General features: G+C 43.6%; 1 non-coding gene and 1 pseudogene across 1 annotated transcript in view; both read right to left on the bottom strand.

Moving 5' to 3' along the window:
* The window catches only part of LOC142355105 (large subunit ribosomal RNA), a 3522-nt gene extending 2252 nt beyond the window's left edge, over positions 1-1270 (bottom strand). Inside the window, exon 1 of the ribosomal RNA XR_012761161.1 lies at positions 1-1270. This exon is cut by the window's left edge and continues 2252 nt beyond it. This is a non-coding gene — a ribosomal RNA (large subunit ribosomal RNA).
* Positions 1271-2953: 1683 nt separating this feature from the next.
* LOC142355107 (5.8S ribosomal RNA) lies at positions 2954-3105 on the bottom strand (annotated as a pseudogene).
* Between the last annotated feature and the right edge of the window lie 9395 nt (positions 3106-12500).

Raw genomic sequence — 12500 nt, 5'->3', positions numbered from 1 at the left:
CTGTCAGTATCAATCAACACCTTTTGTGGTGACTCATGAGCAAGTAGTTAGGCGCCTTAACCCAACTTTTGGTTCATCCCACATCGCCGGTTCTGCTTACCAAAAGCGGCCCACAAAAAGCTTGCATTCATAGTCCAAGTGCAATTAAGTCACAAGGACATCTCACCGATTTATAGTTTGAGAATAGGTGAAGGAAAAATTTTCCCCCATTCCTCTAATCATTCGCTTTAACCGATGAAATTGCTTTGCGAAGATTTTTCAATCTTGCTCAAGCTTTTGCTATCCTGAGGGAAACTTCGGAGGAAACCAGCTACTAGATGGTTCGATTAGTCTTTCGCCCCTATGCTCAGGTCAGACGATCGATTTGCACGTCAGAACCGCTTCGGGCTTCCACCATGGTTTCCCGTGGCTTCGCCCTGCCCAAGCATAGATCACCATCTTTCGGGTCGTGTGCTACTTGCTCTGGATCAGTCATGCAATAAGAGCAAAACCGTCCGTGGTTGCGGGACACCGAATCGGCGCCCTCACCACACAAAGTAGTGCAATTCATAAAAATTACACTGTTCACTTTCATTTCGCGTGTGCGCTTTCAATGAGCGACAACACTTGCAAGCAACTCACACTCCTTGGTCCGTGTTTCAAGACGGGCTGTAGAGAGCATTGAATAGGAAGTTGAGGTCAGACAGGCAATCAAGATCAATTTATCTCATTTTGTTTAGAATCAACAAGAAGAATTCCGAGGAAAACTTCTGCTCGATTCATTAACAAGATTTGCCAAAAGACGACAACTACACTACTCGGTAGCCGAGAATATAATATCAAGGCATTGAGTATGGTAACGCTCACTCCAGTTCCCCTTCAACAGTTTCACGTACTTTTCACTCTCTCTTCAGAGTGCTTTTCAACTTTCCCTCACGGTACTTGTTTACTATCGGTCTCGCTTTATAATTAGCTTTTGGAGAGACATATCTCCAGCTTCGAGTTGCACTTTCAAACAACTCTACTCATAGGAATGAGCCATTATGACTGGTATCGAAAATGACCTTTACAGGATTTTCACCTTCTTTGATGCTACTTTCCAGTAGACATCAGGACAAATTCACCAGTCTAGCATCAAACCATACCGGACACCGAGAAATGTTGCCATTTCTCTTCCCGATGAGCTTTTCCCTGTTCATTCGCCATTACTAAGGGATTCTCAGTTGATTTCTTTTCCTCCCCTTACTGATATGCTTAAGTTAAGGGGGTTCTCTCGCCCAATTCAGGTTATGTAGTTGATTGTCTCTTAATTGGTTCACTGACCAATATGAGACAGAAACCGATTCAGCAGTTTTGTTCGCTACTACTATCAAACACAGGTCGAAGTTTCCATTCAGTCATTAATTCCAACTTTCAAATGTTGTTGTTTCAGCTTTCGCTTACTAGAAGCAACATAATACTCGCTGCAATACAGACCTCGGGAAACCCTCACCGTGAATAAGGTTCACTCACATATTTCACTACATTTTGCGTGGGATTGGAGATGAGGCTACTCGTTCTTGCTCAGTACTAGGCTGAAAATTAACGAAACTTCGTTACAAACGTTCACATGTTGATGTTTCCGCTTTCGCGTACTCGAAACAACATAATACTAGTCTTTGTAATTTAGTTTCATAATTTCAACTGTTCTCATGCAGAATTTTTGCTCATTCTTATCCCAAATTTTGACCTGGCTACTAGTTACACTCCTTGTACTTATTGCAAAATGACCACAAATTTCAACAGCTTTCACATGTTGCTGTTTCGGCTTTCGCTTACTACAGTCAACATAATACTCGTTGCAAAATAAGTGCTCGGCATCTGCAATTTTCCAAAGACGAAGTTTCGCCAGTTCAATTTTCGCTCGCCAATTATGGCTACTAATTCACACGGTACTGAGCTCAACAACATTAAATTTGTTCAGCAAGACTTTCACATGTTGATGTTTTGGCTTTCGCCTACTAGAAGCAACATAATACTCGTCTTGTTAGCTCATTCAATGAGAATAGCTTTTCCCGTTGAGAATTTTTGCCTTCAATTGGCGTTGTAGTGAGTTTGGCTACTCAGATCACCAAATACTTGTGACAATTCGAACCAGAAATGTTTTCAATTTTCACATGCTGATGTTTCGGATTCAACCTACTAGAAGCAGCATAATACTTGTATTCAACAATTTCTGTATCAAATCCCAGTTTTCTCTGGTGCATCTTTGCCAAACTATTCCAAACTGCCTGAGTCTGAATACCAATTACAGGTACTAGTAAATGCACGTTACTAAGGACTATATAGTTCTAGGTTACTGTACACAACGACGTTCACATGTTGATGTTTCAGCTGCCGCTTACTAGAAACAACATAATACTTATCGTGCATACCTTTCCATAACTTGTCCTTTTCAGATGCATTAGTTTCCCTTTGTCTTGGCTTCTACAGTCAGACTGGCTACTAGTAACAGCACAGTACTAATCACATATCGTTCTACAGTTTGCAGACAACTTTCACATGTTGATGTTTCAGCTTTCGCCTACTAGAAACAACATAATACTCGCTGTATACATTTGTAGTTCTCTATGTAACTTTCATGTGAAGAAGTTTCGCCAGTCTTTTTGACTGTCTCAAATCTGAGTCATGCTTAGGCTACTAGTTGCTTCATAGTACTTATCGCCTCGAGATCATTGAACAAAACTTGATTTTCACATGTTGCTGTTTCAGCTTCCGCTTACTAGAAACAACATAATACTAGTCTCATTAAGTTCCGTCTCTTTGCAATTTTCTTATGAAGAAAATTCGCCATCACAATGACTCCAGCAGTTCTTGATCAAGGAATGCAATCATTGATCAGAATGCTATTATTTGAATCGGTTCTGCTTTAAGTGTTCCAATTTTATTGGAAGCACCAACAATAGAACATCAATGTGTTCAATCGAGAGTTATATAACCCTGAATCGGACGCAGTCAACAGCCGAAGCCGAGACCGCCTTTTGCGTTAGAGAGGTCGGTAAACAAATCTTGCGATTCATACCGAATTAACACATATAGCTGTGCTCCTCTTCGTAAAGCGAGCCAAGTGATCCCCTGTTGAAGGATGTATTTGGACCAATCTAGTAGCATTTGGTTTCCAACAAGCTCTCCCAAGTTAGCTTACTTATTGGGCTTTTCAACCAATTCGGTTGGCTACAAGCATCATCAAAGTACTAGCCACAGTTTGATCGCAAAATTCTACGACTTTCACATGTTGATGTTTCGGCTTGCGCTTAGCCTACTATAAGCAACATAATACTAGTCATATCATAGAGCGTGATCAGCTTGTGACGTTCTCATGATGAAGTTTCACCAACAGTGTCTCACTTCGAGCTTAAATCCAGCTACTAGTAACTACACAGTACTGACTGCAACGATAACTTTTATCTATACCTTTCACATGCTGCGCTTTCGGCCAGGGCCTACTAACGTCAACATAATACTCGATATAAACTTTTGTTCATGATGCAGCTTCCCCATGCAGAAGTTTCGCCTTCAAATGCTCTCTTGGCCATATGACGTAAGAAAAGGTTACTAGTAACATCACAGTACTAGCCACAGTTTGATTGCAAAATTCTACGACTTTCACATGTTGATGTTTCGGCTTGCGCTTAGCCTACTAGAAGCAACATAATACTAGTCATATCATAGAGCGTGATCAGCTTGTGACGTTCTCATGATGAAGTTTCACCAACAGTGTCTCATTTCGAGCTTAAATCCAGCTACTAGTAACTACACAGTACTGACTGCAACGCTAACTTTTATCTATACCTTTCACATGCTGCGCTTTCGGCCAGGGCCTACTAACGTCAACATAATACTCGATATAAACTTTTGTTCATGATGCAGCTTCCCCATGCAGAAGTTTCGCCTTCAAATGCTCTCTTGGCCATATGACGTAACACAAGGTTACTAGTAACATCACAGTACTAGCCACAATTTGATCGCAAAATTCTACGACTTTCACATGTTGATGTTTCGGCTTGCGCTTAGCCTACTAGAAGCAACATAATACTAGTCATATCATGGAGCGTGATCAGCTTGTGACGTTCTCATGATGAAGTTTCACCAACAGTGTCTCATTTCGAGCTTAAATCCAGCTACTAGTAACTACACAGTACTGACTGCAACGATAACTTTTATCTATACCTTTCACATGCTGCGCTTTCGGCCAGGGCCTACTAATGTCAACATAATACTCGATATAAACTTTTGTTCATGATGCAGCTTCCCCATGCAGAAGTTTCGCCTTCAAATGCTCTCTTGGCCATATGACGTAACACAAGGTTACTAGTAACATCACAGTACTAGCCACAATTTGATCGCAAAATTCTACGACTTTCACATGTTGATGTTTCGGCTTGCGCTTAGCCTACTAGAAGCAACATAATACTAGTCATATCATAGAGCTTGATCAGCTTGTGACATTCTCATGATGAAGTTTCACCAACAGTGTCTCATTTTGAGCTTAAATCCAGCTACTAGTAACTACACAGTACTGACTGCAACAATAACTTTTATCTATACCTTTCACATGCTGCGTTTTCGGCCAAGGCCTACTAACGTCAACATAATACTCGATATAAAATTTTGATCATGATGCAGCTTTCCCATGCAGAAGTTTCGCCTTCAAATGCTCTCTTGGCCATATGACGGAACACCAGGTTACTAGTAACATCACAGTACTAGCCACAGTTTGATTGCAAAATTCTACGACTTTCACATGTTGATGTTTCGGCTTGCGCTTAGCCTACTAGAAGCAACATAATACTAGTCATATCATAGAGCGTGATCAGCTTGTGACGTTCTCATGATGAAGTTTCACCAATAGTGTTTCATTCGAATTGGTTCTGCTTTAAGCTCTCCAATTGTTTTGGATGAACCAGTTTTGCCCTTCGAAGCCACTTTTGTGAGCTTTTGTGGGTCTTTACCAAGAGGATATACCTCAAGGCCTCTTTCAATTCCTTTAAGTTCTTTCAACTCCTTTACAGTTTCTAGGTTCACATAGCTGCAAACCTTATTTCTAGTTTTAAGTCTGGCCAACTTGGGGAGAGTTGGTGCAGACCGTGACCAATTCTAGTAGGATGCCACAACAAGAATGTGATCAACTTAGCTTGTCGATGAACCTGCCCCACATTCAAACAACTCTATCGCCTTTTCCTCGTATAGTTATATGCGAGGGCCTCTCATAGAGAGCGCTGTTAGCAACCTTTTCCACATAGACGATAAAGTTGTGAGTGTTTTGCACATGGCTGTTGTCATCACCACGTGACGAGTCAACTCAGCTTGACTCTCTACACTCCGACAAGCTTTGCACATACGCCTTTAGTTCAGTATGTGTCTTTAATCTGACTCCGGTGCCTCAAGCCGGAAAAATTGTCAGATTATGATCATTATCGGTTAGTCATCCCGATGCAAGATCGTATCGTACTGTCTTTGTCTACCTCCAGATTCCGAAGAACAGGAGGAGACTCTCCCAGACCTACATATCTGGGAGAATGTTCAGAGGGCGAGAAGCTGTGGATTACTCTCCCCTAAGAACTGACTAAACTTTACCCTCGTCCAAGGTAAGTTTATTTTAGCTAGCCTTCTATGTAAAGGATCTGAGGCTAAGCTGTGTTTTTTCGAGCCTTTGGCTCGGAGCAAGTTCAGTGGGCGCCCCGAGTAGCTCAACTCTTTCCCACTGAACAGCGCAACGCTCTGTCACTCGCTGGGATTTTTGCGTGTCGGTTCTAACCACGCGACTTGTGGACCTTTTTAGGCCTTTCTCATTCACAAGTCTATAGCTGGGCTTCTATAACCCAGCTTCTGAGATCTAGATAGCTGCAGTTCTGCTAGGCTGCTTTTGCTAACTAGTCTCCCTTTAAGCAGTCCCTTGCCATGACTGCTGAACTATGTATCCACACAAGTAGTTTTTGAGCTCGATACATAATTCGAGATTGGTTGCCAAGCAATCTCTAGCGACAGAGCGTCATGCGCACTACAGACATGGCCTCTACCAGCAGCCATGCCCGAAGGAATCAATCACTGATCCTTCCGCAGGTTCCCCTACGGAAACCTTGTTACGACTTTTACTTCCTCTAGACAATTAAGCTCGATCCGCTTCATCCCGTTGCCGGAGACCGAAGTCCCAACAGTAGGAATTTGCAATTCTTGCTTAACTATCCAATCAGTAGTAGCGACGGGCGGTGTGTACAAAGGGCAGGGACGTAATCCCTATGAGTTGTTGACTCATAAGTACCAGGAATTCCTGGTTCACGTCTGCAAGTTACAACAGACGATCCCCTTGAAGCGCTGTACTTTTCTCTGATTGCCCAGTCCATTTCGGACCAAGGGCTGAGTACTCAATCTAAAAGTACACAGTGTAGCGCGCGTGCAGTCCAGAACATCTAAGGGCATCACAGACCTGTTATAGCCTCACTTCATCTGCGGTATTTAATTCCGCATAGTTCCTCTAAGAAGTGTTTGAATTCACATATAGTGAATTTCATTATTTAGATGGAGAAGATCTCGTTCGTTATCGGAATTAACCAGACAGATCACTCCACTAACTAAGAACGGCCATGCACCACCGCCCATATAATCATGAAAGATATTCAATCTGTCAATCCTTAAGATGTCTGGACCGGGTGAGTTTTCCCGTGTTGAGTCAAATTAAGCCGCAGGCTCCACTCCTGGTGGTGCCCTTCCGTCAATTCCTTTAAGTTTCGATTTTGCAACCATACTTCCCCCGGAACCAATAAACTTTGGTTTCCCGGTTAATCTCTTGCCAAGTCAAGATCGACTTTGACAAATTGTAGGTTGGTATAGTTTATGGTCAGAATTACGAGGGTATCTAATCCTCTTCAATACTCTGACTTTCGTTCTTGATTAATGAAAACATTCTTGGCAAATGCTTTCGCAGTAGTTTGTCTTGCCACGATCCAAGAATTTCACCTCTAACGTAGCAATACAAATGCCCCCGTCTGTTCCTTTCAATCATTACCGCACTCAGCCAACCGGCATCAATCGAGTAGCGGGTCATTCTCCATTATTCCATGCTTTATTATTCGATCCCAAAGGATGCTTTGAACACTCTAATTTTCTCAGGGTGAAAACACCGTTTCCACAGTTCGTCACATTTAAGTGCAAACTATTTCTTCGATGCGAAGGATGAGCGGAACGAGTCAACAGATTTAACTGAAGACCATGTTGCCGTTCTACTCAAACAGATCCAACTATGAGCTTTTTAAACGCAGCAACTATTGCATACGCTTGTAGAGGCTGGTATTACCGCGGCTGCTGGCACCAGACTTGCCCTCTACTCGTTCATCAATGGAGCTTTTAAGTCCATTCCATTCTGATTACAAACCATAAAGGTTCATATCATTATTTCTAGTCACTACCTCCTCGTGCGGAGAGTGGGTAATTTGCGTGCCTGCTGCCTTCCTTGGATGTGGTAGCCGTTTCTAAGGCTCCCTCTCCGGAATCGAACCCTGATTCCCCGTTACCCGTCACAACCATGGTAGTCCGTTACACTACCATCATAGGTTGATAGGTCAGAAATTCGGAAGTTCCGTCCCCAAGCCGAAGCTATCTGGGATCTTTCAGTTACTAGGACTCATCACGGGATGTGTCTGTACTTAGCAAATCACCCGGTGTAGTCTTGTAAAAGTCTCCGACAGTGTCGGACAATCAGCATGCATTAGCTGCAGGGTTACCGCAGTTATTCATTTAGCTTGCAAATCAACTAATAGATAGTAACTGATTTAATGAGCCATTCGCGGTTCCACTTTTTCAAGCTTCGCTTGCACATGCATGGCTTAGTCTTTCAGACAAGCATATGGCAACTGACAGGATCAATCAGTTTAATTGTACTTTGAACAATCTTTCGATTTGTTCGAATTTAGAAAGACATAGCCTTGCGGCCTCGTCAATCTTGCTTTGAGCTTTTTAAATCACGAAGAGTTTCAATGCATGCTTTGGCATGGCTACTAGTTACTACACAGTACTCTACACACTTAGAGTTACCCACGATTACACATTTCACATGCTGATGTTTCGGCTCGCGCGTACTAGAAACAGCATAATACTATGTGTACTGGTAGATAGCGCTCTGTGAGCATTTCCCATGAGCAGGTTTTGCCCTCCAAATCTCTGTTCTACTGTTACCAATACCGGCTAACAACTGTATCATACTAGGGAGAATTGACTCATGATTTAAAAACCAGATGTTCACATGTCGATGTTTCGGCTCTCGCCTACTAGAAACAACATAATACTAGTCTGTTAAAAATCTCAATCACGCCGCCTCTTCAGATACAGAAGTTTTACCTTTTATTGGTTAGAGAACAGCTTTCCAGCTGTCGACATGGTTACTAGTAACAACACCGTACTCAACACAAAAACTTTTCAACTTCACAACTTTCACATGCTGATGTTTCTGCTTTCGCATACTAGAAACAGCATAATACTTATTGTTTTGTCAAGTAATTTGTGTGTCTTTCCCATGTGAAGTTTCACCGGTCAACAATGTTTCCCTGACCAATTACGGCTACTAGTAGCTGTATAATACTAGGGAAAATGATTGAGGATTTAATATCAGATTTTCACATGTTGATGTTTCGGCTTTCGCCTACTAGAAACAACATAATACTAGTCTGCTAAGAAATCTCGCTCAAATTGCCTTTTCACATACAGAAGTTTCACCTTCTATTGGTTAGAGAACAGTTCTCAGCTGTCGACATGGTTACTAGTAACAACATCGTACTCAACACAAAAATTCTTCAACTTCACAACTTTCACATGCTGATGTTTCTGCTTTCGCGTACTAGAAACAGCATAATACTTATTGCTTTGTCAAGAAGTGTGTGTGTCTTTCCCATGCGAAAGTTTCACCGGTCAGCAATAATTGCCGTGTCCAATTAAGGTTACTCATAGCTGTATAATACTAGGGAAAATGATTGAGGATTTAATATCAGATTTTCACATGTTGATGTTTCGGCTTTCGCCTACTAGAAACAACATAATACTAGTCTGCTAATAAATCTCGCTCAAATTGCCTTTTCACATACAGAAGTTTCACCTCTTCTTGGTCACTGTACAGATGATGCTGTCTGTTCTTTATTTGGTTCTGCTTATTATAAGGAGGGGCATCACTCCTTCCTCCTTGGTTTGCATGCATTAAGCCTGCTTTGTGAAAAGCGTATCTTTCTAGCTTTTCTTCGCCTTACTCGAGTAGGACGATACAATCCAGACATTAGTCAGTCTTGGTGTAAAGTCACTGAGTATTATTCGGTTCTGCTTTATTCAGCAATATGCTGTATAATTGTTGTAATTTGCGAACATATTTGTTCTCAGTTCCGAACTACTAGCGACGACAGATTACCAGCGGTCATGAGCCATCAAGGTAGTTCTTTGGTGCATCAAGTAGAGAGGTGCCATCAAACAACACTTCCCTAATAATGCTACACACATAGAATTTGCTACAGTGCAGCTTTTTACTTTGCAAAATTTGCGCACAAATTTTGCATAGAATAAATGTTTTATCAAGATTTTTAGATCCCCTCCCTTGAGAGAACGTTACTCCTTTAAGTGAACACCCCGCGGCGTCCTGTTGTTATTGCTTATAACCATTTCGCAAGCCGGAGGCATAATGCACTACGCAAGCCGCTACTTTGGCACAGAGGCACCTAGTTTTACACCCGGGACTTCAGGTGGCCCAGTTTTACACCCAGTACAGCGGTGCCAGTTGGTAACCCGGTGGATCCTCGGAGACCAGACATGATCATAGATCAAACCCGATGTATGCTACTCCTGAACGTATAGTATCTCCACTGTGCAATGAAATTATCGTTCGTTTCGGGCCTTCCTATACGTTCAGCAGACAATCGCTAGGAATTCACCTCGTGACCCGTGGTGACCACACTGGATTTCAAGTTTATTGATTTGGACAGACCTGTCATTTATTTTGCTTTTCAGCTTCAGTTCTGCTCGATCTAGCTTGCCTAAGGCTTGATCTCGCTTTGCTCACCCCTGTAGGAGCCTCTACTAGTACCACTCGGAGTAATGGGGAATCCACCAGACCTAATCGATGAATGCCATCAAACAACAAACATCATACCCGGCTTCATCAGGCATATTTTATTACTTCCGAGAGGTACTTTAGTATCAGATCTTTCTCCATGCCTCTTATGAGGACCCGTCAGACCTTTCGGTTTATCGTTTAGCTTCAGTCCTGCTCGATCTAGCTTTCCCAAGGCTCGATCTAGCTCTATTCGCCCCACTAGAGGGCTCTCTAAGACCCCTCGGTCTTAGTGTTAGCTCCGGTACTGCTCGGTCGTGCTTGCTGAAGGCCCGACCCAGCTTTAGTTAGATTCTCGTACTTTCTCTTGGCCTCTCTAGGAGGACCAGACAGACCTCTCGGTCTATCGTTTAGCTTCAGTCCTGCTCGATCTAGCTTGCCCAAGGCTTGATCAAGCTCTATTCGCCCCGCTAGAGGGCTCTCTAAGACCCCTCGGTCTTAGTGTTATCTTCTGTAATGCCTAACCAAGCTTACTACAGGCCTTGGTCAGGTCTTTATCGGTCACCGATTAGTAACAGACCAATCATAGGGCCTTCCACCCTATCCGGGTTGAGGTCTTTAGTCCAGCCATATTTTGACAAGACACCTCTCCCTAATAATGCCCCACACATAGAATTACTGTCCATGCAGTATTTAACTTGTGTTTTTTTCTAAAATTTGATTTTCACTTTTTGGAGGTTCATTTGCTCCTCTGACACTCTTTCAGCTTCAATCTTACTCGATCTAGCTTTCCCAAGGCTCGATCTAGCTCTATTCGCCCCACTAGAGGGCTCTCTAAGACACTTCGGTCTTAGTGTTAGCTCCGGTCTTGCTCAATCGTGCTTGCTGAAGGCGCGATCAAGCTTTAGTTAGCTTCTCGTACTTCCTCTTGGCCTCTCTAGGAGGACCAGACAGACCTCTCGGTCTATCGTTTAGCTTCAGTCCTGCTCGATCTAGCTTTCCCAAGGCTCGATCTAGCTCTATTCGCCCTGCTAGAGGGCTCTCTAAGACCCCTCGGTCTTAGTGTTAGCTCCGGTACAGCTCGGTCGTGCTTGCTGAAGGCCCGATCAAGCTTTAGTTAGATTCTCGTACTTTCTCTTGGCCTCTCTAGGAGGACCAGACAGACCTCTCGGTCTATCGTTTAGCTTCAGTCCTGCTTGATCTAGCTTTCCCAAGGCTCGATCTAGCTCTATTCGCCCTGCTAGAGGGCTCTCTAAGACCCCTCGGTCTTAGTGTTAGCTCCGGTACAGCTCGGTCGTGCTTGCTGAAGGCCCGATCAAGCTTTAGTTAGCTTCTCGTACTTTCTCTTGGCCTCTCTAGGAGGACCAGACAGACCTCTCGGTCTATCGTTTAGCTTCAGTCCTGCTCGATCTAGCTTTCCCAAGGCTCGATCTAGATCTATTCGCCCTGCTAGAGGGCTCTCTAAGACCCCTCGGTCTTAGTGTTAGCTCCGGTACAGCTCGGTTGTGCTTGCTGAAGGCCTGATCAAGCTTTAGTTAGCTTCTCGTACTTTCTCTTGGCCTCTCTAGGAGGACCAGACAGACCTTTCGGTCTCTTGCTTAGCTTCAGTCCTGCTCGATCTAGCTTTCCCAAGGCTCGATCTAGCTCTATTCGCCCCGCTAGAGGGCTCTCTAAGACCCCTCGGTCTTAGTGTTAACTCCTGTAATGCCTAACCAAGCTTACTACAGGCCTTGGTCAGGTCTTTATCGGTCACCGATTAGTAACAGACCGATCATGGGGCCTTCCACCCTATCCGGGTTGAGGTCTTTAGTCCAGCCATATTTTGACAAGACACCTCCCCCTAATAATGCCCCACACATAGAAATACTGTCCATGCAGTATTTAACTTGTGTTTTTTCTAAAATTTGATTTTCACTTTTTGGAGGTTCATTTGCTCCTCTGACACTCTTTCAGCTTCAATCTTACTCGATCTAGCTTTCCCAAGGCTCGATCTAGCTCTATTCGCCCCACCAGAGGGCTCTCTAAGACACTTCGGTCTTAGTGTTAGCTCCGGTCTTGCTCAATCGTGCTTGCTGAAGGCGCGATCAAGCTTTAGTTAGCTTCTCGTACTTTCTCTTGGCCTCTCTAGGAGGACCAGACAGACCTCTCGGTCTATCGTTTAGCTTCAGTCCTGCTCGATCTAGCTTTCCCAAGGCTCGATCTAGCTCTATTCGCCCCGCTAGAGGGCTCTCTAAGACCCCTCGGTCTTAGTGTTAGCTCCGGTACAGCTCGGTCGTGCTTGCTGAAGGCCCGATCAAGCTTTAGTTGGCTTCTCGTACTTTCTCTTGGCCTCTCTAGGAGGACCAGACAGACCTCTCGGTCTCTTGCTTAGCTTCAGTCCTGCTCGATCTAGCTTGCCCAAGGCTTGATCAAGCTCTATTCGCCCCGCTAGAGGGCTCTCTAAGACCCCTCGGTCTTA

The sequence above is a fragment of the Convolutriloba macropyga genome, unplaced genomic scaffold (genome assembly GCF_964194025.1).
Source record: "Convolutriloba macropyga unplaced genomic scaffold, txConMacr16.3 SCAFFOLD_1144, whole genome shotgun sequence".
Classification (NCBI taxonomy): Eukaryota; Metazoa; Xenacoelomorpha; order Acoela; family Convolutidae; genus Convolutriloba; species Convolutriloba macropyga.
Note: the sequence above shows the minus strand (reverse complement) of the source record. Positions and strands in the feature narration are given on the sequence as shown.